The sequence below is a fragment of the Typopeltis vanoorti genome, chromosome 22 (genome assembly GCF_054136105.1).
Source record: "Typopeltis vanoorti isolate ZY-2024b chromosome 22, IOZ_Tvanoo_1.0, whole genome shotgun sequence".
NCBI classification, from domain to species: domain Eukaryota; kingdom Metazoa; phylum Arthropoda; class Arachnida; order Uropygi; family Thelyphonidae; genus Typopeltis; species Typopeltis vanoorti.
Genome location: NC_143570.1, coordinates 100,145,049 through 100,172,389, shown reverse-complemented (window position 1 = coordinate 100,172,389; position 27,341 = coordinate 100,145,049). Strand labels below are relative to the sequence as shown.

The following is a 27,341-nucleotide window of genomic DNA, read 5'->3' as shown; positions in this document are numbered from 1 at the left end:
ATTCCAATCATGCACCACCCTCTGAGAGAAAAATCTAGCCCTCACACCCTTCTTGGCGGCCTTCATGGATGCCCTCTTGTCCTTTCCCCATCCTCCATAAATTGAAATCCTGTATGACCCTTTCAGAAGTTTGTAAGTCTCAATCATATCATCCCTCTTTCTCCTGTTTTTGCTAGTGTCTGCAGTCTACAAATTCTCAATCTGTCTTCATAATCAGTATTCCACAATCCTGATATCATTTTTAATACTCTCCTTTGTACTCTCTCCAATATATCAGAATCACAATGGAAACCAGGAGACCAGACCTGCGCATAATAGTCCAAGTGAGGGCTTATCAAGGCTTTGTAAAGAGGCAAAATAACATCCTTATCTTTACATGTGAACGTTTCTTTCAGCATTGCAATTATCTTTTGAGTTGTATTTGCAATCTTTGCCACATGGCCCCTAAACTTCAACTTCCTATCTATTAACATCCAAGATCCCTAGTTTCATCAGTTTCTTCTAGCCTAATCCCACCAGTATAATACGACATTGGATATCTAGTCATGCCGAAGTGAATGACTTTACATTTACTGGCATTGAACCGACATTTTAGTCTACAGTTCACATCTGACACCCATTTTCCCATGACCACAATTCCATCCTATTCAAATCATTCTGCAAAGACTGCATATCAGCAGCATCCCTGCTGCTGATATGCAGTCTTTGCATGTCAGCTATACAGCTTTGCATGCCTGATTACCCTACCTATCTTTGCATCGTCAGCAAATAACTGTATGTCACTTGTCAAATCCTTCCCAATATCATTAATGTACAGATTGAATAACAGTGGACCGAGCACTGATCCTTGTGATACACCACTTGTTATCTTAAACCTCGCAGACTCAGATCCCCCATATACCACTTTTTGATATCTATTAGTCACCCATCCTCTTTTCCATGCTAATATTGTATAACTCAAACCCATTTTCTCCGTTTATGCAGCAGTCTGCCATGCTGTATTCTGTCAAAAGCCTTAGCAAAATCCAAAAGTATCATGGTGTATCCATTCCCCTTGTCCAGTTCAATTGCAGCATTGTTATAGAATGTGAGCAAGTTGCTAAAACATGACCTTCCCTTAGTAAACCCATGTTGTTCATTGCAAAGTAGAGATTTACTGTCGACCCATTTCTGAATGCAGGCCCTGACCAATTTTTCTAAAATCTTCGCCACCACTCCTACGATTCTAATTAGTCGGTCGTTGAATACATCGGTCTTTACACCACCCTTGTGCAATGGCATTACCATACATTCCTTCTATTCCTACGGAATCTTCCCTGTTTTGAGACTCATATTAAATATCCTGGTCAAAGGGATGGCCAGTTCAGTTGAACACTCTTTTAGCACACGTGTTGATATTCCATCAGTCCCTATTGCTGAATTCTTATTCAGTTTGTGCAACAGCTCTAATACCTCGGCCTAACACACCTGCTTTTCTTCATCTAGTGAAGAGGTAACAGTGAGCTCAATGTCGCGTTCACCAGGTTGATAGCTTTTAACGAAATGGGCACTCGTTAACTGAACAACCTCTTCTGCATCTGTAACCCGCACGCCATCTGGATTTAGAAGAGTTATTCTTTCATATTCATTCTTTCTTTTACTTGCAGCATATCGATAGAATTCTCGTGGGTTGTCTTTAGCACGCACAGCCAGTTTCTTTTCATAATCAGACTTTGCTTTCCGTACAACAGTTTTGACAATTCTAGCCCGCGCTTATAACGTTCATAACGGACATCATCCTTATGCGAACGGTATTCCTTCCACATCATTCTTTTCTTACGAATCTCTTGCTTAATAAGATTACACATCCATTTAACTCCTACACTATTTATTCTTCGTACTCTCGGGACACATTCTGATATCGCACATTTCAGTATTGTTTAAATGTTTCCCATGCACTGTCGATATTCTTCCCATCCAGCAACCGATCCCATTCCACTGAACTCAGTGTAATCCTCAGTTGGTCATGATTTCCTGCTTTGCAGTTCAGCATGTTGCCGTTTCTGAATGGAACATTCATAAACTTAGTCACCTCCCAAGTGAGTACCGCATGACCACTGTCACCAACTTGAGGCAGAATAGTTAAGTCTTTAACTGAAACGTCCTCTGACACTATAATTAAATCTAACACTCTTTGACCTCGAGTTCCTTCTGTCATATGCTGCTTGAGGAAGTTGTCCCGCAACAGCTCAATAAATGCATTTTCATTCTTCTCGTGAGATTCTACTGCTACCCTATCAATATTTGGATAATTAAAGTCTCCCGTTATTATTACTCTTTTCGCGCTCATCTCTTCTATTTGGTGATGCATTTCTTCATCACAAGCAATATGTATTTCAAAAGTATTTTAAAAACGTGTTTTATAGATGAGATACAGTTTTGCGCTCTCCGTACGTACTTGCTTCCAGGCATTGCCATAGTTGCAGGTTACGAATGTCTGATCACTGCGCAGGTGTAGAATTTATGCAGAAAGCCACTTCAACACAGTAAACGTATCTTTGTCTGTTACGCAGCAGTTTTTTTTTTTTTTCTTTCCTTCAAGTTATTCAGTCTAATGAATTGATTCCTGCACGTCATAGAGCATTAATTTTATTTTAAACATACATTTTGTATCAAAGTGCAAGGGGATAAAAATATCCTACTATTTATAAACGTGTACGTTTATGTTTTATATACATTCTAATTGTGCCTATGAAGTGGTGTTTACGTCCCACGGTCAAAGATCTTGAAACAAAAATCTTATATGTGTACAAAAATAACTTTCGCTCTTTCATAGGTATTTCGTTAAACATATGTAAGAGACACAGAGCACATAACTGACTGTGCCAATTTTGAGATACTCCGCCTACTGAGTTTTAGAGTTGTTTCTTGAGAGGCGGTTTTGGTGGCAACAACGGCAGTAGGGATTTGTCGTATCCGTGGGGTCATCGGCCACGTGAGGTTACCTTCTCTCATGTAGCGTTCCCCGTTTAAAGTTTTATTTAGGGGGTACTCAATTAACAGGCTCCTAAGAGGTAGATCAGTTGTTTGCAGAGGTCAGTGTCGATGACCTTTGCTTCAATTGGTATCAGCGCAGTCAGTGTGCTTTTCTGCCAAGTGATATAACTTCTACGTTTGAACACTTACTTTTTTAATACATTTAAATTGTATTATCTTTAATTTAGTTAAGAGCTGTTCTATCCTGACTGAAATTTTGCGAAAAGTACGACGTATGCACAATTGAGTTATCATACTTCTTTATTTTCGCGCAATGCGCGCTTTTATTTATTCTAAATACATTTTCATTAAATATTGATATTAAGTATTATCTAATTCCAAGAATATCATCTTGGTTAGAAATGCAATTTTAAATTATGGTATCTTGTCGGAGAGGAGAATAATTTGAGATTTCCTAAAAAGTAAATAAATAAAAATGAAACTATTTAAATTATACATGTTTTTGGTCATAAAATGTTACAAAATATAAGACTTATTGTTAAATTGACCATATATTTAATCCGTACGTATCTTCGTATTAAATATATGTATATATTTACATGTACTGTGTTAGCAGTACACCACGTTAATAGTACGTATGTGCAAGCCTTGGGAAAGCTAGTCATTTACTAGCGAAACCGGTAGGCAATTTGTACGAACATACGTACGTATTAAATATATGGTTAATTTAACAATAAGTCTTATATTTTGTAAAAATGAAACTATATGAATAATAAAATAAATAATTTAAAAAAAAGTACCCAATTTTTCGTATTTTACATCGTATTATCATTATATTTTACTTAATAATATTCGCATGTCACATAGTAATATTATTACATTTTACATGGTAATATTCCATATATTACATGGTATGTGCAGGCCTGGTTAGCGTATCTGCTCTCCAACCAAGAGGCTGTGGGTTTGAATCCCGCTTAGGCATGGATGTTTGTGATTGTCTTCCACCTTCATACAGTCATTCATCCAAGTATATATACACTCTCCCAAGATGGGCTGGGTCACCATAGGAGAAGTAGACCCAACCCTCCTGCAATGGGAGAGGCCTTCACCCTGTAGTGGGCAGAAAAACAGGCTCATCATCATCACATCATATGTAATTTGATTTTTTAAATTTAAATAATAATAATATTTATTATTTTTATCATTACAAAATTTAGCATACATAATACTGAGTATATTCACGTGGTGTACTGCTAACACAGTACATGTTAATTCTTTTCTCTGTATTGATTACCACACAGAATGATAAGAAAATAATTAGTGGTAAGGGCATTAACATAATGCTATTACTGCTGAACTCACTGACTTGCATCACACTTTCTTAGCCAAGGCTATAATCCCCATAGGATAAAAAAAATACTAAATGCTCCCGAGAAATCCCATCCTTTGCTTATCATACAAGATTACAGCAAAACTTACCATCCCATATATTCAAGGCACATCTGAAAAGATATCTAGAGTACTTAATAAATATATAACAACTACGCACCATATTTAAACCATATGTCAAATTGGTAACTCTCATCTATTCATCTAAGGATAAACTCTCTGATTTTTCACATCCAGGAGTTTATGGATTGCCCAGTTCTTATGACCTGACTTATTATGGACAGATAGGAAGAATTGTTGACATCTGCCTTGGTAAACATAAAAAATACATCCAGCACTATCGTTATGGTAAGTCGGGTCTAGCAGACCGTGCATTGGATACCCCTTCACACGGGATCAATTGGAAGAAAACAAACGTGCTACACAGATGCCAGTATAAGTCAGAGAGATTGTTTTTGAATCAACAGCAGCTTTAAAACATACTCCAAACTTCAACAAATATGGCTTATAAATTTACCAAAAATCTGGGAGATAGCCATTTTAAGATCCAATTAATACTTGTTTTCTCTCTTTTACCAACATAGATGGCTCCTAATTAGGACTTTAGTTCCTTGTGTTGTCTATTATACTTTTTTTAAAATTAGTCCTACTGTTACACCAAATTGTCTAGGGAGGGGAAACGAGAACTATACAGCATTTGAATGTGATTAGGTTAGGTTAGGTTATAAATTGAGAAGGATGATGACATCAAGCTAGATGATACACATTGTGTGGTCAGCCTTCTTCAAGAGTGTTAGAGAATTGTATGAAAGTAGGATCAATCAAAGATCGAATGTATGTGAGGACTTGAGTGCTAATGAAATCTATAATCATGTTAAAGAGGTTGTTAATGAGGCAGCTAAGGAAACATTTGGTTTTAAAAGGAATTTGAATCACAGTAAGCTGGAATGAATGACAGAAGAAACTATTGAGACCATCACTGAGAAGAAGGATGCATATAAAACCTGGCTTAGTTCTGGAAGACAGGAGGATCAGAAAAAGTATCAAGTTATTAAAAGGAAAGCGAAAAAAATTTTACAAAAATGTTAGGAAGAATGTTGAAACAGAATATGTTGTAAAATTAATCACTCATTAGGATATAGTAGGTCTGCTCAAGCATGTAGGACCATCAGGTGCATGAGAACATCAAACTGTAGATTACATTCACTGAAGTTAATATGGAAGCCTGTATAAATCATTTTAAGGACTTGCTGAGAGGAAACAGAAAGTTATACATTGAGGGAGATACGGATGGTGGTTTGAGGGCACTAGAGTTAGCAGATTTATTTTTGGAAGATGAGGTGTAAGATGCCTTTGCAAGGTCAAGTAATAGGAAGGTAGCTGGCACAGGAGGAGGAGTGCCCATTGAATTGTGGAAGCATGTAGGTGACCAGCTGCTAAGAATAATAATAACAAGAATGTTCAGTCAAGTTGTAGAAGGAGATCCAGTTCCTGATGAGTGGTCATTATCACATATAACTCCCATCTTTAAAAAGAGTAATAAGAATGACCCTTGAAATTACAGAGTTAGGGAACAATATTGCCTTTTATGTGTCAGATGAACAAGCAGATGGAAATATAATAATAATAAATTTAGTTTAATTAAATTTCAAGCAGATGGAAAATCTTTTTTTTTTTATTATTATTTTATTTATTTATTTATTTTAATTGATCTCTCAAATATTTACATATATACAATGATCATTTTTGAGTAACATTGAGTATATTATTTTACAAGGTTCAGCACTAAGTGCTACATATAATGAGATTTCAATAATAACGATGATAAGATAATTTTTTTTTTGCTATTTTTTAAAATAACAATCACAGTAATAATTTACAATTATATAGTTCAGAGTACCACAAGTTATATATTACACATGTAATTTTATAAAAAATTATAAAAAAATAGTAAACTACAACATTTACTATTTTTTTTTCAAAGTCTGAGAAAGTGTGATTATACAACAGTATTTGCAAATATGCAATTAAAATATTATATTTCGTAATTCTCACAAACGTACAATGTAAACTCATTATTTACATAATTTTTTAATAATAAGAATAATTTATTACATTATTTCTTCATGTTACATAATAATATTATATTAATGATATTATCACATAATAATATTCTTTGTTGTTATACTCTACTGACTGTTTTGTTATATAATCTGCATTCTTTGATTATAAGGATTATGTGTAGATGAGTGAGATGAATTAATCCCGAGGCGAATTACTTCGAATCTTGGGTTAGCTTTTATGAAGAGAGTGGGATTTAGCCTTCACAATTTATAGCTGGCCTGGTTGGCTGAGTGGATAGTGTATCCGCTCTCCAGCCAAAAGGTTACAGGTTCGAATCCCTCTGTGGACATGGATGTTTGTGATTGTCTGTGGAAATACCGGTGGTGGTCGGCTGTAGATGGTGTTGGTGTAGTTGCAGTCAGTTGGTGATTGAATGGTGGAGATGGAGTTGTAGAGCAGATGCCCTCCTTCGATGAGTCCTTGGACTCTCTGGAGGTGCCAAATAATAATAATAATAATATTTATGTTGTTGTTACTGTTCATGTATGGGATGTAGGCATTGGATGCCTGGTGATTTGTGATGTGTATCTTAGTGTTAATGATATATTAACTTTGCTGCTATATTTTCCAGAGTTTGTGTTTTAATGTTCTGTAGCTATCTATGTGTTTTAAATTTCTTGGTAGGTTGTTGAGTTGCATGGGTATCTGATGTTATCTCACAAAAGAACCGTATGAATTGTTGAAGGGTGTAGGGATGTAGAGAGTTGTTCTAGGTCATGTTATACAATATGTGTCTCTGTTGTTTCGATAGGTGATGTTGAAGTAATTCCTTGTTAATGTCATACAGGTTTCTAATGCTCAGGATTCTGTGTGTCGCCATGTGCTGGTCGGATATTGGTTGTTGTGTGTAAGGTGTCCAAAATCAATGTTGACACAATTTTACTGTGTAATGTTTCTAATTTTGTTAGGTGGCTGTTTGATGTGTTTGCATAGACTGTTATACCGTATCTGAGTAGTGATTCACAGCTAACATGATATAGGAGTTTTTTTATGTTGGATGGAATAATGTCTTTTACTTGGAAGAGTTTTGCTGCGATGATCCAGAGTTTGGTATGTAGGTATTCTATATGTTTTGTCCATTTTAGGTAGCAATTTATATAGAGACCAAGGTATTTTGCATGTGTTACAGGTTTGATTTCGGGACAAACACATTTTCATAATAATAATAATCATTATTATTATCTGAGACCTCCAGGAAGTCAAGGACTTATCAAGGAAGGCTATAAATCACCCAAACCAGCTGTCATACCTTACCTTAAATTCATTCACTCACCTTAAATAGATGCACTCACAACCCCTAAAGGCAAACTATTCCACTCACTCACTGCTCTGTGAGAGAAACCTAGCTCTTACCCTTTTCTTGATTGTGAACAAATTTAACTTGCATGGATACCCCTGTATTCTCTCCCCACCTTCCATATAACAAAAAATTTCATCAGTTGAAATCCTATAACACCCATTCAAAAGTTTATAGACTATCATATCACCCCTTTTTCTCCTGTTAACTAGTCTGTAATCCTCATAATCTAAATCCCATAATCCAGATATAATCTTTGTAACTCTTCTTTGCGCTGTTTCCACAGCTTCTTTATCCCCTTGAAATCCAGGAGACCAAATCTGTGCACAATAATCCACGTATGGTCTTATCAAAGCCTTATAAAGAGGCATAATGACTTCCTTATCATTAGTCAACGTTTGCTTCAACATCGCAATTATCCTCTGAGTTGTATGCAACTTTTGCTATGTGACCTTTGAACTTCAAATCCCTATCCACCAATATGCCAAGATCCCTTGACTTCTCAGTTTCTTGTAGCATAACCCCCTCTAATATATGCTGCTGGAAATCTCATCATGCCAAACTGCATAACTTTACACTTACTGACATTAAACTCTGTAAGACAGATCATAGAAAAAGGAATTGCCCAAGGGCAGGAAAGACATTTGATTTTTGTGGACCTTGAAAATGCCTGTGATTCATTTCCTATTGGCAGGCTCTAGGGATCAACGAGGAAGATGAATGTAAGTCAGTCGACAGCTTGATTAAGAAAACGTAGAAAGTGCAGAAAAACTGTGAGGAACTGGTATTAGCTGAGTTTGTAATACTTAAAAAGTTTTGAGACAAGAATATGGGATGTCAGCAATCCTGTTTAAGATTTACTTTGATGCAGTGCTGGCATGTTGGAATGATTCAGGTAGAGCTATGGGAATTGGGTTTGGAAACATTCATTCATTCACTATTGTTTGCTGATGATCAAGTCATAATTGTCCAAGATAAGTATGACAGTGACTTTATGATGACGAAACTGGTTGCTGTTTATCAATCAGTTTCGTCATCATAAAGACCTCTCATGCTCTCTCCTGTGGCATCAAACAGATGCCACAGGAGAGAGCATGGGAGGTCTAAAAGTAAATTTTACCAAGACAAAATATTTAGCTGTTGGTCTAGAATGTGGACTTAGATCTTCTAGTCAGTAAAGTCAAGCCAGTTGATCAAGATACTTAGGATTAATATTCATAAGTTGGGAACGTGTGAAAAAGACATACGTGATTGTGTTAATCAAGTGCTTGTCATGTTATTAAGCAACTGAATAATGTTCTATGGAGTCAGGACATTTGGCATGAAACCAATAAGATGATACTCTAAATTATAGTAGAGTATCATTTGATGTATGAGGAGAAGGATGGACATTTAATGTGAGCCAGAAAAGTCTTATAAGAGCTGTAGAGACAGATAGCTTATGATGAAGTATGTGTATATGTATCTCACTTTCAGTGAGCTCAGAATGAAACCATAATGTAGAGATCGAATTTGCATGGACATGTTCTACAGATGCCACAGGAGAGATTGCCCAATACAGTGGTGAACAATTCATCAGGAAGATGAAAAAGAGAGAGAGAATGGCCACTTACGCAGAGAGTAGGAGTTGTAGAGGCAGTATGAGCTAGAGAGTTGCAATATGGTTCCTGCTGGAATGACAATTCACAGAAGAGAAGGAGACTACAAGGCAACTGATTATTAGTGGAATGCCTTTTAAAAGTGAGTAAGGGAATGTAGGGTAAATGCTTCTGTTACAAGAGTGAAATTGTAATGTAAATGTAAATGAAAGTGTGAATTTGTGTGTGCATACACAGAGTGATTTTTATATAAACAGAATGCTATCAAGCTCAGTTGAGAATGACGGAATAGCAACGATGGGGAACCCATTAAAAACAAATTCTTGAGTGAATTATTATTTTGAATTATTAGCACTGGTAATAATTCAAAATTAAGAGAATTTTGATGAATTCATTGGCATGACGCTAACTTAGTAAACATTCTCTGGACTCTCTCCAATACACCTTAATCCCCTGAAAAAAATAGGCATCCAAATCTGTGCACAGGTCCAAATGTGGCCTGATCGAATCCTTATACAAGGGAACCATAACACCTCTTTGCTTGTCAATGCCCTCCTCATTATTGCCGTAATCCATTCAGATATTCTCACAGTTTTAGCATTGTGACCCCTAAACTTAAATTCTCTGTCCACCATCACTCCCAGATTTATTGTCTCCACCTCCTTCAAAATTTCTCCATTAATTGTATATTCTGCATCCCAACCTAACCTACCAAATTTCAAGACCTTGCACTTTGCAGCATTAAACTAATGGCTTCAGTCATTTGTCAATTTGCATAGTTTACTCAGATCCTCCTGCAAAGCCACAACATCTGCTCTACTTTTTTTAGAGTTCATCCTAACTTTGCATCATTAGCAAACAGCTGAACATCTTCCCTTAAGCTAGTCCCAATGTCATTAACATAGAAATTAAACAATAATGGCCCCAAAATATATCCCTGTAGTTTTCCTCTTTTGGGATACTACTCCTCTATACACAATACAGTGTATAGAGGAGTGGTATCCCATCAATTTAGATACTAGTTTGTGAGTCGAAATTCCGAGTACATCACCATACATGCATCTCCTTTATCAAATGAATTTGTCACTTTTAGTAATGCATAAGTCAATTACTGAAACACAACCCCCTCCCCAACAAACCCCATGCTTGCCAGCAGCTTTCTGACTTACTGATATTATCAACCCACTTCTGCATCACCTTAACAAGTATCACCTCCTCTTTCCACAGTATTGCTCCCAATTGTCTCCTTAATGTTTCATAGTCATTAGCCTTGTAGTTCTACATATATATCCTTTCTTTCGAGAAGTTCTCATATGAGCACTTCTTCCCAAAGACTAGCCACAATCCTTGCCAGTTTCAATGCAGCTGTAAGCTATCCTGCTATGGCCAAACAGGCAAGGTAGCCAACATAAGAATTGCTGAACAAAAAGATTACATCTGGTTCCACCACTACAGTCACACAGGGTTTTCTGACTATGCCTTTGATACCCACCATAAGTTACAACAAAAATATGCCCCCTTACTTCACAGGAGCAAATTTAAATATGTGACTTCCTAGAATTTGCCTCAGTCTTAAGGAACTGACCAAAACAAATTTGGCTGCATGAAACTACCTCATATCTCAGAAGCACTCATATTTAGTACAGTGAATAAGCCTTGCTACCAGAAGCCCACAAATTGGAGGCCAAAAATGACTTGACAATTGTTTTAGTCTTTTGAGCAGGGTCTCTGGATTATAATAAAATAAACAAAGAGAATGCAGGTGTGTGTGCATGTGGATAATTAGTATAAAAACCTTTTAATCCCACCACAGTACTGATGTTCTACTATATATATAAAACCTTTCTTTAGTGTGAATGACATAATAAATAAAATAAGCTTACACCTAGTGTGCCTGTTAAAGATATCAAGCAATTTTAAACCTGGTTTTACTCCATTTTTTGCAAGTAAGCAAACAGACAAATGTCAAGTTTGTGCCTGCAATTTATGCAAGACTAGCTGATCCCACAGGTAGTGCAAGACCAAGGCAACTCGTGGTAAAGGTGGAGCAAGCTCTGATCACTAATCTTAATATTTACCCTTAATGCCAAAACACATCTCCAAGAAGGGGATGTATGATGTTTTGTATTAAAGGCAAGGGGCCACTACCCAGACCGGTTTCGACCTTTATTGAGGTAGAATGGGAGTTCATGCCTTTCATCACTGGCTTCTTTAGATTTAAAAAAAAAAAAAAAGAAAAAGAAAAAAAAGTTGTGCTGAGAGTCAGCTTGATAGTGAGAGAGGAGGAGAAAAGATAGAGTGGATAGTAGTAGATAGTTAAAAGAGGCCTCAGTCGATCTACTTGGCCTGACTTAAATGTCAGCGCCAAGCAGATCTCCGACATTATCTCCCTCCATCCGTTCTTTTCAGCTTTCCCCGGTCAGTCACCTCTTCAGGTGTCTGCCCGAGGAAAGTGGGGAAAAACAAATGAAAGAAGCACCACATGAAAAAGAGGAACTAGTAAATAACATTAAAAATTACATATGACAATTTGTAAGAAACTAGGTAAATTCTGAAGTTTCAACCTGAATGACCAGTTTAATACTGAGAAGAGCGGGGCAGAGCCTGGCCTGGGTGATGCAGCCCACAAGGAGCTGCACCGCCTCGGTGTAAGCCTTCGCAGCCCAGGTTCTCAGGATACCCCCTCCTGTGTGGAATAGACATAGACCTTTTTTACAACAAAAATTCTAATCTGAAAGAGGACAAAAAGAAGAAAAAACAAACCAGAATTTTTTTTTTTTTTTTTTTTTTTCCCCCTCTGGCAGATCGATACTAGGAGTCAACTGACTTGTTAGGTGAGGTTTAAATCCTCCTGCTGTCTATTGTTGTGGGTTTTAATGATGAGATCTGCTAATTTGTCTCCACGGACGTGGTTTAGCATGTAGAGGCCTCTGTGCAGTGCTAGTCCCACGTCGTCCTCTGCATCGATAAGACCAATGATCTTTTCAGGAGTGATTTCATCTATATTATCGACAAACACGTCGTTCCATTCTGCACTGACGACTCTTGGCCCGTTTTGTCCTGTGAGTATCAGTTGAATGTCTCTGAATGTTTCTATAGCTTTTCTTAGTCTCGCCGCCTCCTCAGGGAAATCTTTTAAGAGATGCAATATAGGTGCATTGGCCTTTGCGTGAGGGAACTTTGTGGGTTCTGAAGTTGACTTTATATTTCCAACTTGTGCTGGACTTCCTTGTTTCGATTTTTTAATATTTACTTCTTCAGGGCTGGCTGGCCTCTTTTGTGTGGTTTCTGCATTGTTGATTTCCATATCTACTGCCTCCGTGTCCTCGTCTATTGTGACTGCAGTGATAGTTCCGTTTTGTTGGTGCTGCTGGTTATTTTCGGTTGTAGTGGCGGTTTGATCGGTGGCCAGTTCCTCCTGCCCTTCATCTCTCCTGGTTGCAGGCTTCTCCACTGGTGTACTTGGCAGTGTTTCAGAGGTGGCGGCATGATTTTTTGTTGTTCCCTCATGCGCGGCCTTCAGGGTGGGGAAATCATTCGGTTCTGCGCCGATAACATTTTGGGCTGTTGTTTCCGTGTTGGGCGTAATAGTGCCTCCCAATTTTTCGGCCAGATTTCTGTCCGGACAGGTGTCTATTTTATGGCCGTTAATGCCGCATTTTAGGCATGCCGATTGGCACTGTGCTAGTGTATGACCCGCTGTTAGGCAGTTCTTACACTTTAACTTCGGACATTGGGCCCCGAGATGAGTCAGGGTTCCACATTTAAAACATTGCCTCTTTACTCCCGGGTAACTCACCATTACCCTGGCCGATCCGATCATTACAAAATTCGGAACTTCTGTTTTCATCGTTAACGAGAACGTGACTTCCCCCGACATCCATTCAGGGTAGTCAGCGTCTTTGCCTACTTGGACATCTCGTACGGTTCCCCATTTCGAAAAGACTTGATTAATTATGTCGTTGCCTCCTTCTAGGTATTCCAGAGGGAATCGCTCTATTCTCATCTTTTTAGAGATGCTACCAACGACAAAAGGATGGCAAAGTTTCCCTTCACACTCAACCCCTTTGAGTAGTTTCTCTCTTGTTGTTGTATTTTTACAAACTACTTGATATCTGCCACCCCCATAGGGGGTAAAGCCAGAAATATTATCTGCCGCTACGCAGTCAATTAGCGCTTTCGCAAATGTCCTCTTGTGTACACTTGCGTCTATTTCAAACCCGAGGGTTCTTACTCTCGGTAGAGCCGAAGACATACTTCAAAAAAAAAAAAGTGAAGAGTAGACCCTTGTACGATCCAAGTCCACAAGAGGACAGACCTGTAGAAAAGGCCAAACTTTCTCTGTTTGCAGATAAGAAAAACCTGTTAAACTTAGGTACAGGGGGAACACAAAGAACCAAAGAAGAAAAAAAAAAGACAAAGGGTTCTTACCAAGGCAGCAGGACTGTAATAGGCTCTCTCTCGGGGTCTGGAAACTGGAATCCAAGGCTGGGATACTTTCACTGCAGAGCTGGAACATGGAGCTTTCTCTCGGGGCCACTAAATCAGGTCTCATCAGTGGGAGCCAGGCTAAAAATACCAAGATTTAGTAATGCAGAGCATGTAAGTATTTTACCAAAACAAGTTACCATAAGGTGTTATAACCTTATTAAATAAAAATCTCAGGAGGAGATATAGATGTAGAAAGTATTTTTAACTTGGGTATAGTTATGTTAAAGATACCAAGCAATTTTAAAACTGGTTTTACTCCATTTTTTCCAAGTAAGCAAACAGACGAATGTCAAGTTTGCGCCTGCAATTTATGCAAGACTAGCTGATCCCACAGGTAGTGCTTGTAAGTATATTTACAAGCTCTGCATTACTAAATCTTGGTATTTCTAGCCTGGCTCCCACTGATGAGACCTCAATAAAGGTCGAAACCGGTCTGGGTAGTGGCCCCTTGCCTTTAATACAAAACATCATACATCCCCTTCTTGGAGATGTGTTTTGGCATTAAGGGTAAATATTAAGATTAGTGATCAGAGCTTGCTCCACCTTTACCACAAGTTGCCTTGGTCTTGCACTACCTGTGGGATCAGCTAGTCTTGCATAAATTGCAGGCGCAAACTTGACATTTGTCTGTTTGCTTACTTGGAAAAAATGGAGTAAAACCAGGTTTAAAATTGCTTGGTATCTTTAACATAACTATACCCAAGTTAAAAATACTTTCTACACCTAGTGTGCCTGTTAAGTAATGAGACAACAATTATATCAAAACAAGGAACTATATTTGGAATTGTCAATTACACGGATTCAAAATAATCTCCATCCAACTCCACACAACGTTTACATCTGTTGTACAGGTGTTCAAGAGCACAGTGGATGTCCTGAATGGGAACCTCTTTCAATGAATTGGTCACACCTCGTTGGAGATTCTCAATGCCACTGAAGTGCTCCCCTTTCAAGGCACAGATCATCTTTGGAAAGAAGAAAAAGTCTGGAAGTGAATGGAAAATAGAAAGAGGGGGAGTTCAATCACACAGATTAATTTCGAAGCCAGAAATTGCTTTATTCACAGGCAGCACACAGTGCACAGGCTCATTATCATTCAAAAGAAAGCAATTGTTGTTTTTGAACAGTTCTTTCCTGAAATGTCACATGCGGGCATACAGATGCTGCATTACTCCTAAATAATTCTGACCATTCACTGTGGTGCCCACAGTGAATTTGTAGTGGATAATTCCAGTAGCATTGAAAAAAAAAAAACGTTTGCAGCATGGTTCATCTTCCCAGTACCCCCTCTCCCTCCTCTCTTTAAACATATAAAACTAGCAGTACACCTTTGCATGACTCGGACAGTCATCAGCGTGAACTTTTTTATGTCTTGATACACTTCTGTAGCAAGTTTTCCTAAAATTTTATCACAGCTGTTTGCTCCATGATGCGACTTCTGACATGCCCCACTCACACTCTCTTACAACGGCTGCCATAGGAAAACTGCTGCGTCATCCTGACTCGAAAGATGGACCTGCAATTACAACATACTCTAGCAGGCAAAACTATAAACACATTTGTTACTGTTATTCAAAGGGCTGTCCCATAAAAAATCAATCTCATTACTTAATGAGATTGATTTATGTTTAAATTCATTCAGTCATATTTAAAACTTTATAGCCATTGAGTGAAGATACAGAATTCGTATTCAGTATACTTGAAAAAGTAATTTTGTTACATTTTTGTCTCTTTCAGGCTGAAAATGATATTAAATCAAATGAGAATTGAAGAAGTTTAAATTTCCCCATGAAAGAAAGAGAGAAACCTTATGACATCCATAGACAGCTGTCCGTTTCAGACTGGTTAATTGTACGTTTGATGAGTCTTGATCCCCAATTTTGTATAAACTAGGAGATCTAAAGGTAACTAGAAACTTGTACATATTTTATAACACTTACACCTGTTTTTCAGATGAGGGATATCTTAGAAAATATTAAGAACACCAGCAATTATTCTGTAAAGATCTAATCTTTAAATGGTACCTGTGGCATAGTGATCAAGCAAAAAAAATAACACGATGACCACAGTAATCAACTTTAATGTAAAGCTCAGATATTTCTTATTGTAATTAACAGTACTTTGTCATTGTGTGCAAACAACAAGCTATTGAAAGAACAGGAATGCAAGGTAAAATACACCAATCAGTTTAGCAATTAAAAATGATTTTCGCTTGGTAGACAAATAATATTAAAAAACACAAAAAAAAATGATTTGTATTTGATATTTACATGAGAACTTCTAGGAAAGAGAAACAATCATTCCATTTCAGATTAGACAAGTGTAAAAGACCTTCAAAACATTCTTTGAGAAGGCATTCATGTTTAAAACTGCTTCTATGGAGAAGACTAGCTTCATCCCACATGATACTTTGTGATACAAGATTTTATCTTGTTTAGAGATTTGGATGTTGTTAAATTCAATTTACAAAGGATCTAGTAAACACCAGTTAAAGACAGAGGGGGTCAGTTTATCTTTTATAGATGATAACAGATGAGAAATTTTGTTGATAGGAAAATATATGGAAATAAGATGAAACTTCAAAATTCTACCAATAGGTTCATAGATGCCAGAAATATATGGGATTGGAACCCTGCAGTCTAGTGAAGAATGTCTAGGTGTAGGAACATCGGAGTCTGTTATATGTTGGATTTGATGAGAGTTGTAACCATTTAATTCCATTAACATTTTGATAGTGATAAGTTCTTGCCTGAGGGAGAGGAACAAACATTATGTACTCTAATTGATTGCTTGACAACAGCAATTTTTTTGGGAGGTGTGATGAGCAGACTTTTGATGTATATATCTGCCAGTAAAGGTAGGTTTCCGATATATATATATATATATATATATATATATATATATTGGTGAAACACTGGTTGTGGAAGGGATTTTGAGAATGGTAAACTATCTACACTTTCTTTTACCATGGCAAAAAATATGTGGATGTATGCCATTGATCTGATTGAAAAACTCCAATCTACTAAAATGTCAAAATCTCTAGCCTACTCAGTTTCTTCTGGCATAATCCCACCAATATTGTATGATTTTGGATATACACTAATGTTCATAATTTTACATTTAAGTACACTGAACTGAGCCATTTTAACATATCTATAATTCCAGCCTATTCAGATCATTCTGCAATACATCGATCCCTCGACTAATGCGCACCCCCAATTATTTCAATACCCAAATTCGATTAGTGTGTCTATATACATCTTAAATATAAATGTTACAGATTTTAAAAATTTTCGATCTATACACTTTTTATGGCTAACTATTTATAAAAATCACTCACCAGGATGAAATAATTTAATTACCAATTTGAAACATTTTACAAAGTTATTTTTTAATGGCATATTACACTATTTCCATGTACACTATGTTCCAAATTTACCGCCAAAATGTATGTCATCTGCTTTGCATGGCATTTTGCTGATTATATCTCATGCAATTGTTTTCCTTTTTTTATTTTAAATTATTTTCCTAACCTTTAATCATTAGTAAAAGAATTAGTGAGCAAAAAATAGAAGTGTGAAAATGATTCGAAAAGTAATCTGATTGGAAGAAAAACTTGAAATAATAAAGAAAAATGAACAAGGTAGGTCCAGAGCAAAGATAGGACAAGAACACAAAAATGGGTGAATCAACTGCTGAATACAATGAGAAAGGTAAGGCTGCTTCAAGTTCATCATGCATGCACTGAAAATCAAAGTATTATAATGATTGAATTAGAGAGACTTCTTTTTACATGGATCGAAGATTGTAACCAAAAACGGATCCCACTAAACACTGGCCTTATTAAATCAAGTATTGTCTCTTTGTAACCTGGAAATAAAAGGGCTATCAATGATGGAAAAGAAGAAGAAGAATTCCACGTTAGTGCTGGGTGATATGAGCGTTTCAAAAAGAGAAATAGCCTACATAATATTCTAATCACAGGCGAAGCTGCAAGTGCAGCTAAGAAAATTGTGTAAGAAGGGGGCTATTGTGATCAATAAATATTTAAAGTCGATGAACCCGGTCTTTTTTTTGGAAGCAAATGCCTTCCAAGACTTTTCTAGCCAAATCAGAGAAATCTCAGCCTGGTTATAGTCACAAAGTCGAATGAAATTACTGCTAGCAATATGCATGCCATTTGGAAACACATTCTTCCACATTGTGCAAATGATTTTAGAGACTTTTCAAATAAATCTAAGTTAATTAAATCTCATTCTGAGAAGTTGAGTGATTCCGACCTGCTAAATTTAGATGCACAGTGGGAAGATCCTGAAGAATATGAAGAAAATTTAATCACTGACAAGCCCAAAGAGGTTTCACAAGAACAGTTTGGAAATAGTTTTCATACAATCGAAGTTTTTAAGCAGCAATGCTTAGAGACTTACCCTGGTGAAGAGACAACCAGTAAAATTTGCAGAAGAGGCAATAGGGCAATACTGTCAGTTCTATGAGAAAAAGAAACGGAATGCCCACCAAACTATGTTAGCTCAATTCTTTGTTAAGAAGCAGAATAATAAATTTATATTCTGAATATGTTTCATTGTCTTTCAGCTTCATGGTTTTCCTTTAACTAGGCCCTGAGACATACCCTAATTCCTTTATAAAAAAAATTAAGGGTCAAAAAAGGAAATTTGAGGAATGAATTATACATTTTCCCATAGGTTATTATATTCGATTAGTGCATTTTCGATTAATGCGCCTGTTTTAAAGAATGCATTAGATGCATTAATCGAGGGATTGCTATACTTGAAAAATTATTTGAACAGGTTAAAGATATTGGTATAGCACACCATACCCATATCCCACACCATATTCCCCTCTCCAAGCATAAGACTACAATTAATTCATCACTGTCTCATATATCCATAATTTTTCTAAAAAGTTGGCAAAAATCCTGAAAAAAAAAAAAAAAAATCCAATCTCAATGCTATACATTTAGATACCTGCCAGCAGTGTTTCAAAATTTGCATAAATGATGTAAATACTGTATTGAGTTAAGGGAAGATTATGCATTAAAAATAAATAAATGCTTAATCAATCAATTATGAGAATATGAGAATCTAGAGAAATAATGTTCACACTGTACTTAGAAGAGTCACTAGTAAGGAAGAGGTCTGGGTTGTTTGGAGAGTTGTTAGGCTATCTGGCATTCAAGTAGGTATGTAATCAGCTTCGTGTGAGATTATTGGTGATATCTGAGGGTACATTTAACTTTTGTGAGAGCTAGTATATTTGTCAGAGAATGGCAATTTAGGATCCTCTGTTTTTGACTTCATGTAGCTCTGTTTTCCTGATCTGTTCAGCAATTTCATTAGCCATATATGCTGCTCTCTAGATTCCGAAAATTACTGTTTTCATCAACTTCTTATCCTGAAGCTTGACGTTTCCTGCAGTCCAATTACCCAAATAGTGAAGTTTATGGATGTCCTCAATGTCACAACTCCAACTGACTTTCCTTTGCCATATTCACTGACCAAAATGGAAGAGATGCTTGTGTACTACATTGATGGAACAGTACTCCAAGAGATTGATGAGGCTAGGGACTTAGAGGTGTTGGTAGATAGGGAGATGAAGTTCAGGGGACACATTGCTAAAGTGTCCAAGATTGCACATAGAATTACTTAGTTGTTGAGGAACACACTGACATCCAGAGATAAAGAGGTTATTATTCCCCTTTATAAAGCGTTGATACTTCCACATTTGAATTACTGTGCTCAGGTCTAGTCACCTGGATTCCTTGGAGATGAGGAGGCTGTGGAGAGGGTTCAGAGAAGAGTGACTAAGTTGGTGAGTGATGTAAAAAATGCTCCTTACATTGATAGATTGAGAGCTTGTGGATTGCAGAGGTTGGTTGATAGGCAGAGAAGAGGGGGATATGATAGAAACATTTAAATTACTGAAAGGTTTTTATAGGATTGATGCAGGGAAATGTTTCAGCTGTGTGATAGTGATGGAAGAACAAAGGTCATACCTGGAAATTAAAGAAGAGTGTGATTAACAAGGGTGTGAGAACAAGGTTTTTTTGCCTGGAGGGTGGTGAATGAGTGGAATTCATTGCCTGACGTTGTGAGCTCTTCGTCTGTAAATGAATTCAAGAAGAGATATGACAGATATTGTTTTGCTAGTTTGGGTCTCCTGCGATGAGTCTACTGACTCCATGGAGATACCCATAATAATAATAATATTTGTTATAGGCAATGATCTAATGCATATCATCCATTTACCAACCCTCCTACCAGACAATTCCTTCCACTTTCCCCACACCATTAATCTGAATTCCAGCTCTCCTTGGTATGCCGTAGAGGCCATTGCCACTACCACTCACTCACTCAGATCATAATCTTGAGCAAATTTTCTCTTTCAAAGAATGCTCTGCCTTTAATCTCCCAACCTCATGTCCTTTTGTGCTACAAAACTGCCAAGTGTAACCTCCAGAAATTCTCTCCCTTTCTTGTGTCAGACTACTTATCCAAGCATCTGCTCTGAGCAGGTTACAGAAATTAGTTTATTCTCACTGTTACAAAGGCTTTCAAGCCATGGTTTAACAGGTACACCAAGGTAGTTCTATGAAAAAAATTCATGATACCATAAGTGGCTTGTGATAAGAAGCAGCTTTATACCCAGCTTACACCGAAGCTTGCAACAAATGCAAAACAGTCATCAATAAATCAAATAGTGACCTTTAAAGTGGCAGCAGCAGAAAATTCACCTGAATAATGTCAGTCATGCCTTCTGGTCCCTTACAAAACCCATCAGATGAAAATCCTGCTTTGCCTGTGTCCTATTCCACCTCTCTCTCTCTCTCTTTCATCCAGATAATACGTTGTTCTCCTTCAACCCCTACATTGATAACCAAGGCAAATTACTTCTTAAAATACCAGAAACAGTGTACCTCATGCTTCCTGTGGTCTTTCTGCAAAATACTTGACATTTTCAAATCTGTTGATTTGAAAATGTCAAGTCAATTGATTTATCTCTGACATTGAGACCTGCTCAATAAATTATTATTCTTTGATCTACCTTCTGTAATTGGGCAGCCAGCTTTCTGACCATTTGATCACTGCATAGCTTGATGGATGGCTTCTTCAGCAATGCTGGAGTGCCTCATGTTTCTTTCTGTCACATTCCTTCCTTTCTCCTATAAATGATTCTCACTGACCAGTAATCCTGTCCATAGTTTTGCTGATGGTAGTACACTCCATTCCGTTTACTGATTCCACAACACTATAGTTCACAAACATTTCAGACTTCAAAATGTTTTGCAACCCAGTGCCTTAAACACTGATCTCCTTACTATTCTGCAGTGAGGCCAGGATAACATGGCCATCTTCATTGCCATCAAACATAGTCTTGTCTTCTTTCTTGCAAAAAGGATCTCAATTCATCTTCCTTTACCTTCATAATATGCAAATCACTGGATAGATCAGATCTCTCTCTCTACTTGGACTTGCTTTTATCCAGTCTCTCCCTTGTACAGATACATCACATCAATAATTTCTTAAAAAAAACTAAGCACTCTTGATGCTTCTTTTCTCTATCCAGCTATTAACTCTGTAAAAATTCGAAATCTGCCCAAATCTTAACAGTACTATTCACATGTTTTGAGGATATACCAAAAACCACCTAAATAATTCTTAATGCTCTCCAGAGGAGGATGCTTTCTTTGATAGATGATCCCTCTTTCGTAGACTGTTATCTCACAGATGGGCTGTTTCAGCTCTTTTCTACAGATGTTTCACTGCTCTGCAGGACCGGTTTCAAACTAAATCTTTCAATCATTCCTCACTTTTGAGAGCTTGTTAAAACATAAACATGAGTTGTGCAATATCCTTTTACAGTAGAAATGCTGATCCACTGAACCTGTTATTCCTATGCATTTTTCATTCCATCTACCTTTCTTCTCTGGAACAACCTACCACAAATACTACAATCTCTGGCTCTTAAAAAACAGATTTCTTTTTTCTTTTTTTCTGCTCAATGGCTTTAATTTCATATAGATCTTCTCCCCCCCCCCTAAGTCTGTATAAAATTGATAGTTAAATAATATTAACTCTACATTCAGCCTCCTAGAATATTTGGTCTTTTTAAACTAGCATGAGATAATTAATATTTGACCAGTGAGTGTAGGACAAAATACCTTATTTAGTACTAAAAACCAAACTGGTTTAACATTTCAAAAACATCATAAGTACTCCTTTTAAAAAAAAAAAAATCTGTAGAACATCACTGCCATATGTGAAGATAAGCAGTTAAGGGAAAAGAAAGAACCTATTGACAAGTGTATTGAACATCATCAGATTATAATACTCAGGGAAATGGTGTGGGGAAAGCCATTCAAAAAAAAAAAAAAAAAAAAGAAATATATGATATGGATGAAAGGTTGGCTAGATAAATTTGAAGCTGAACTATGTATGGGTATTTATGAGAGTTTTTTGTTTCTATAGGTTTTCCTGTTATAGATTAATTAATTCTGTTGTAGAGTAAGGCACATACTCTACAACACTTTCTTCACCACTATCATCCATCCATCACCATCATCCACACCATAGGTTCACAACCTTTTTTCGGGCCACCGCCCACTTTGCAGGACATAAATTTTGTAACGCCTCCCATTATAACAGTTTTCTGAGTTTTTACTCGTAATATTAAATTATATAAAATTGGGTTTAGTTTTGTACAAATCAATTAAAAGAGTAGTTTTATATATTTTATATATATTTTGAAATGAAATATAACGAATATATTTGCTACTGTAAACATAACCTACTATACACACATATATACATGCTCTGTTTTCTCATTGACATCTATTTCTATCTGACATGGTAAATTTTCAGTTGATTAAATAATTGAAATAGAAAATTGATAAAAAAATTGATCGTGTAAGACAGGCATAAGATGAATTAAAATGCAATATTTAAATTTTAGAATGATTATCTAATCGCAAAATCACGAAAATAATTAATTTTTAAATATATATTATTAATTTCTTCTATAAAGAGCCACTGACCACTAGACCGCCTGAACGCCCTCCAAATGCTTCTGATCCCACTATAGCCCCCCCCCCCGAAGACTTCAGCGCCCACTTTGGGAACCTATGATCCACACCAATGCCATATACTGCCCACCACCACCACTAATATTTTTTGTCTGTAAATTGCATGTGTTCAGAAGGCCAATTTTTCTGTATGCAGGATGAAAAACCTGTAAAAATAATACATATATCGTTGGTTATTTCATTTTTATGTTATGAATTAAATCTTATAATTGATTCTTCTTGGGCTTTGTCTTTGAAAAATATGCTAATTTTGTTATTTACTTATATGTTATGTTTTGCCCCTTGTCTAATCTTAACTCTTGGTAGTACTTCAAACTTATGGCCGCTATTAATATATTGCTCAAGTGTGCGAACCTCTGATAATAAACACAGTGCCTTGGGCTAGAGCCAAGTTCTTTCTTAGATTATTAGTTCTCAATCTGATTAAAAATTTTTGGAAATTTATTTGTTTAAGCTGCACGATCAAAATTTACAGGATAAGAGAATTTTCTTTATCCAAGATTAAAACACTCAGTATGGCACACAATCCTTAATTCCCTATCTTATTCCTATACTATAATCATATATGTTTCTCACTTTGCAGTCGTGACTATATCAAAGTACATATGCATAGGTTCTGTTCATGAGCAGTGCATTGAATTTAGTGATCAGGCAAGTTATTTGTTTGACAAGAAAGGAATTTATTCATTATTAAGAAAAAGAGATATACAATTGTCATTCAGTAATTTCAACTGAGTCTAGTCAAGGTCTAGAAAGCAATTCTATATAATATATACACTCCTGTCCCTTAACTAATCTTGAACTTTTCAGGGACCATGTTTCTAGAAACTTATCCCTTAAAACTTTAGCTAATTTTAGATTACCATCACATAAAATTCAAGTTCAGGAATTATCTATTAACATCTGATTCTAGTATTACACTCTATAACTTAGCTATGATCTCTAGCACAGAGTAATTGATCTCATCTAATGGTATAGTTTCTAAAGTCCTGCATTACTACATAAAGTACAATTCCAGTTAATTTTCATTCACTGTCACAAAAATTTTACTAATTTTCTTCCTACTTGACAAATGGAAAGTTCTTACTTGGTAGCGAAATCGGGATCTCTCTGGCTTTTTCTTGCGAACATCTTTTGAATTCCCGTGGCTCATAATTTCACATCAGTTTCTTCCTAGACTAGTTTCTTTTCCTACTATGTTCCTCTGACCTTTGCTTCTTGTATGTAGGTTTGGGAATACGGTCATGATTCATTGCCTACGATCCTTGCAAAGCTCAGCTGCCATTGTTCGACCTCGTATTTCCGCATAATCTCCTCGGGTTACGTTGACTTCATTGCCATACGGAGTCCTAAATCTCACTTCGGAATTCTACTTGACCACATAACTGCACTTGGACACTCCACTCCCGACCATACTGGAACATCGACTCTCCGGAAACAACAGGAAAAAAAGCCTTTTCGGCACTGTGAACCTCTATATATCTGGCTCCGATGACCTTCCCGCTCTTACATCATCGTCCATTCGGCACCTCGATACTCTGCACCCGATACCTTGTCGGGTGCAGAGTATCATGTTAGCCTCAAGTCACTAATTAATCCTCTTATTTTGTCTCTGGAACTTACTTATGCACAATTCACCACATATACAATTTCTATTTTTCTCATACAAAACACTCGATAATACAATATTCAAATTTTAAAGGAAAAAACATTAAGGTTATTTCATTTACACTCAATTTCTCTTATTAACAGACAAGTATTTTAGCAGGATTTTTGATACTTGTTAAATCTAAACTATAGGTATTATATTACTATAATTCCTTCTATTCAAGATTTAACAAACTTGAGTTTCCAGGAGAAAAAACTCTGCTGCCTCTGTATGAAATCAGCTAACTCACCTTCAATTGAATAAAAGCTCTTATAAAGATTCCTCCCGTCATGACGAGAATTGAACTTAGGCCTTTTCCAATTGAAGGGCACAGCGCAATGTCGTTCTTCCAGTTGCACTATGGAGGTTCTATATTATGTACAGTAACTGAAGGGAAGTAGAAATCACAGAAGTCATTTAATTTTTCACCATTATATTGTGAAAGTGTATGAGACAGAGTGGTTGGGTGAATGATGTTTTATAGAAAAAAATGAAAATTTGAATGAGTTTGTAGTCTCAGACACCAAGAAGAGTTGACATCGACAGTACATTTAAAAGGAAAGCCAGTAAGAAAATAGTTTACAATGGAGAGGATCGTGGGGATTATCTGGTATTTTGGTAGATTGATGGACAGTTTGTGTGTAATCATTATTAACCCTCCTACCGGCCAAGGTGGATGAAATAGCAAGACTATCCCAGACTTTTTCATGGATTAAAACTTCATCGGCATTCTATCTTTTATCAAGTATTTACTCTCCTCCGCTGTTAATCCCTTAACGGTGATTTGAGAGCCATTAGCGGATTAACTGTGGTCGAGCGACTTTTGTGTCACTTGTCTTTACATGTACTTTGTTACTTCGAATTTTCTTCACTGTACTAGGATATTTGATCGTTTTTTTTTTTTTTTTTTGCTGAACAATTTATTTCTTGTGTCTCTTTCCAAAAATAGAAGTTTCACACTGCCAAAATAAATAACCAATCCTGAAATGACCATAGATCAGCCTTTGCAATGAATATACTTTAGTAATAATTAATTTCCTCCACTTTACTGACATTCTTTTTTGCGAATTTTCAAATGTTTGTTTACGTTTAAAATATTTTGTCAAATATTTATATTTTAAATAACATTTAGTGAAATAAATATGACATTTTGCTTTCTTTCTTTGCAAAATACCTTTATATGGATTGTCACATTTCAATTTCAGGAACGATTGTTTTTTTTTTTTTTATGAACAACAAATGATTATAAACTGCATTACTCGGTTTCTGATATTGTATCTTTTTTTAGTATCAAAAATTTATACCTAATGGTATTTTATCAGAGAACTCTTCGCCTTCTTCTTTTGCTGAAAATTGCAACAGAGGTTGTTTTTTTTTTTTTGTAGGATGCACATTACTATAATATCCAGTGCTTAACCACTGTAGATATGTTGAAAATATAATAGGAAGGATATCCTGTATGGAATGATTAAAAATGTATGCTCATTTTTAGGATTTTTTTACTGCAAACCCCCCCCCCCCCTCCTGTCCTGGAACTGAGTTGCATAACTACTTTAAATTTCTATAGCTTTGAAAGCTTTCAGACGGTATTCAAAATCTCTTATTTCAGTTTACCGTTTTGACAAAAGAAATAAAGCAATAATATTGTTGTATATCGAAGCTTCTAATTCTGTACTCTTTCTTTGAATCTGAAATCAGCGGTCTGCTGAAATTATTCTGAGATTTAGAAATACTATGCTGTATTTTCAACATGTAAAACCCACACAAAGAAATTTCAGTTGTGTTATTTGTGTTTCTTTTTTTTTTAAAAAAAAATCTAAATATTACTACTTCTATTTCTGCTGATTGCTATTTCTGAAATACATCTTAGAAATGCTGGACAATAATCCTCTTACCTAGAGGAAAAGCTAAAAGTCTTAGATTACTCTTTTGAGAAATACAAGACAGAAAGTTTCCTAGAAGTCGCACTAAATTGCCTCAAGCAAGAATGTCTTGTTTCGTTTTCTGTTTTTCGTTTTCAGATATCCTAACACAGTAAAACTGACATTTCTTTTACAGGCTGATGAAGTATTTATGCCAAAAATGATTTCTTTATTTATAGTGATCGGTTTTACTTTTATTATCGAAAAATTCTAAACTATTTGATAATTATCTTGAAAAAAATTACTGCTATTGCTGTTGCTGCTCTCTTGCTTGCCATCTCACAAATGAATTGTATGTAGACTAACGGAGATTACCAACTCCCCCCCACCACCACTGGGAACCAGATCAAAAAAACATGCCCAGAAGGCAGCACACTAAAGTACCTCGTGCAATAACTGAATATTTTACAGGCAGAAATTCCTTGTTCTGTTTTTCCATCTTTCTGATTGATTAGCAGACATTCGAAGCATATTCTGATATTGCATTTGTAGGATGACAGTATTTTTAAATATTAATTTCCCCTATTAGCAACGTCACATAACTTCCTGATTTATAATAGGGAAATAATATGTATATTTTCTTATTTATAATTTGCAAATTTATAATAATCAAAACTTAGTTTCTGTGTCGAAAAAATTAAACATTATGTGGAACAATTATTATGGAAAAATCATGAATGAAATAAAAACTGTACCTATGTTTCATAACAGCTTTCAGGTGTCTCGTAATGTTGCAATGGGAGGGGGGGGGGTGATGCTATCAAAGTTGAAATAAAGTTCATTTGTATTGTGAAAG

At 36.2% G+C, this 27,341-nt stretch overlaps 1 protein-coding gene across 5 annotated transcripts in view; it reads left to right on the top strand.

Moving 5' to 3' along the window:
* LOC150094589 (nuclear receptor subfamily 2 group C member 2-like) overlaps positions 1-27,341 on the top strand; it is an 808,056-nt gene that overhangs the window by 108,674 nt on the left and 672,041 nt on the right. For all 5 annotated transcript variants that reach the window (XM_090412047.1, XM_090412048.1, XM_090412044.1 and 2 more), the window contains exon 2: positions 15,613-15,779. The gene's annotated coding sequence lies outside the window, so the exon portion shown is untranslated. The remainder of the gene's footprint in view (positions 1-15,612; positions 15,780-27,341) is intronic.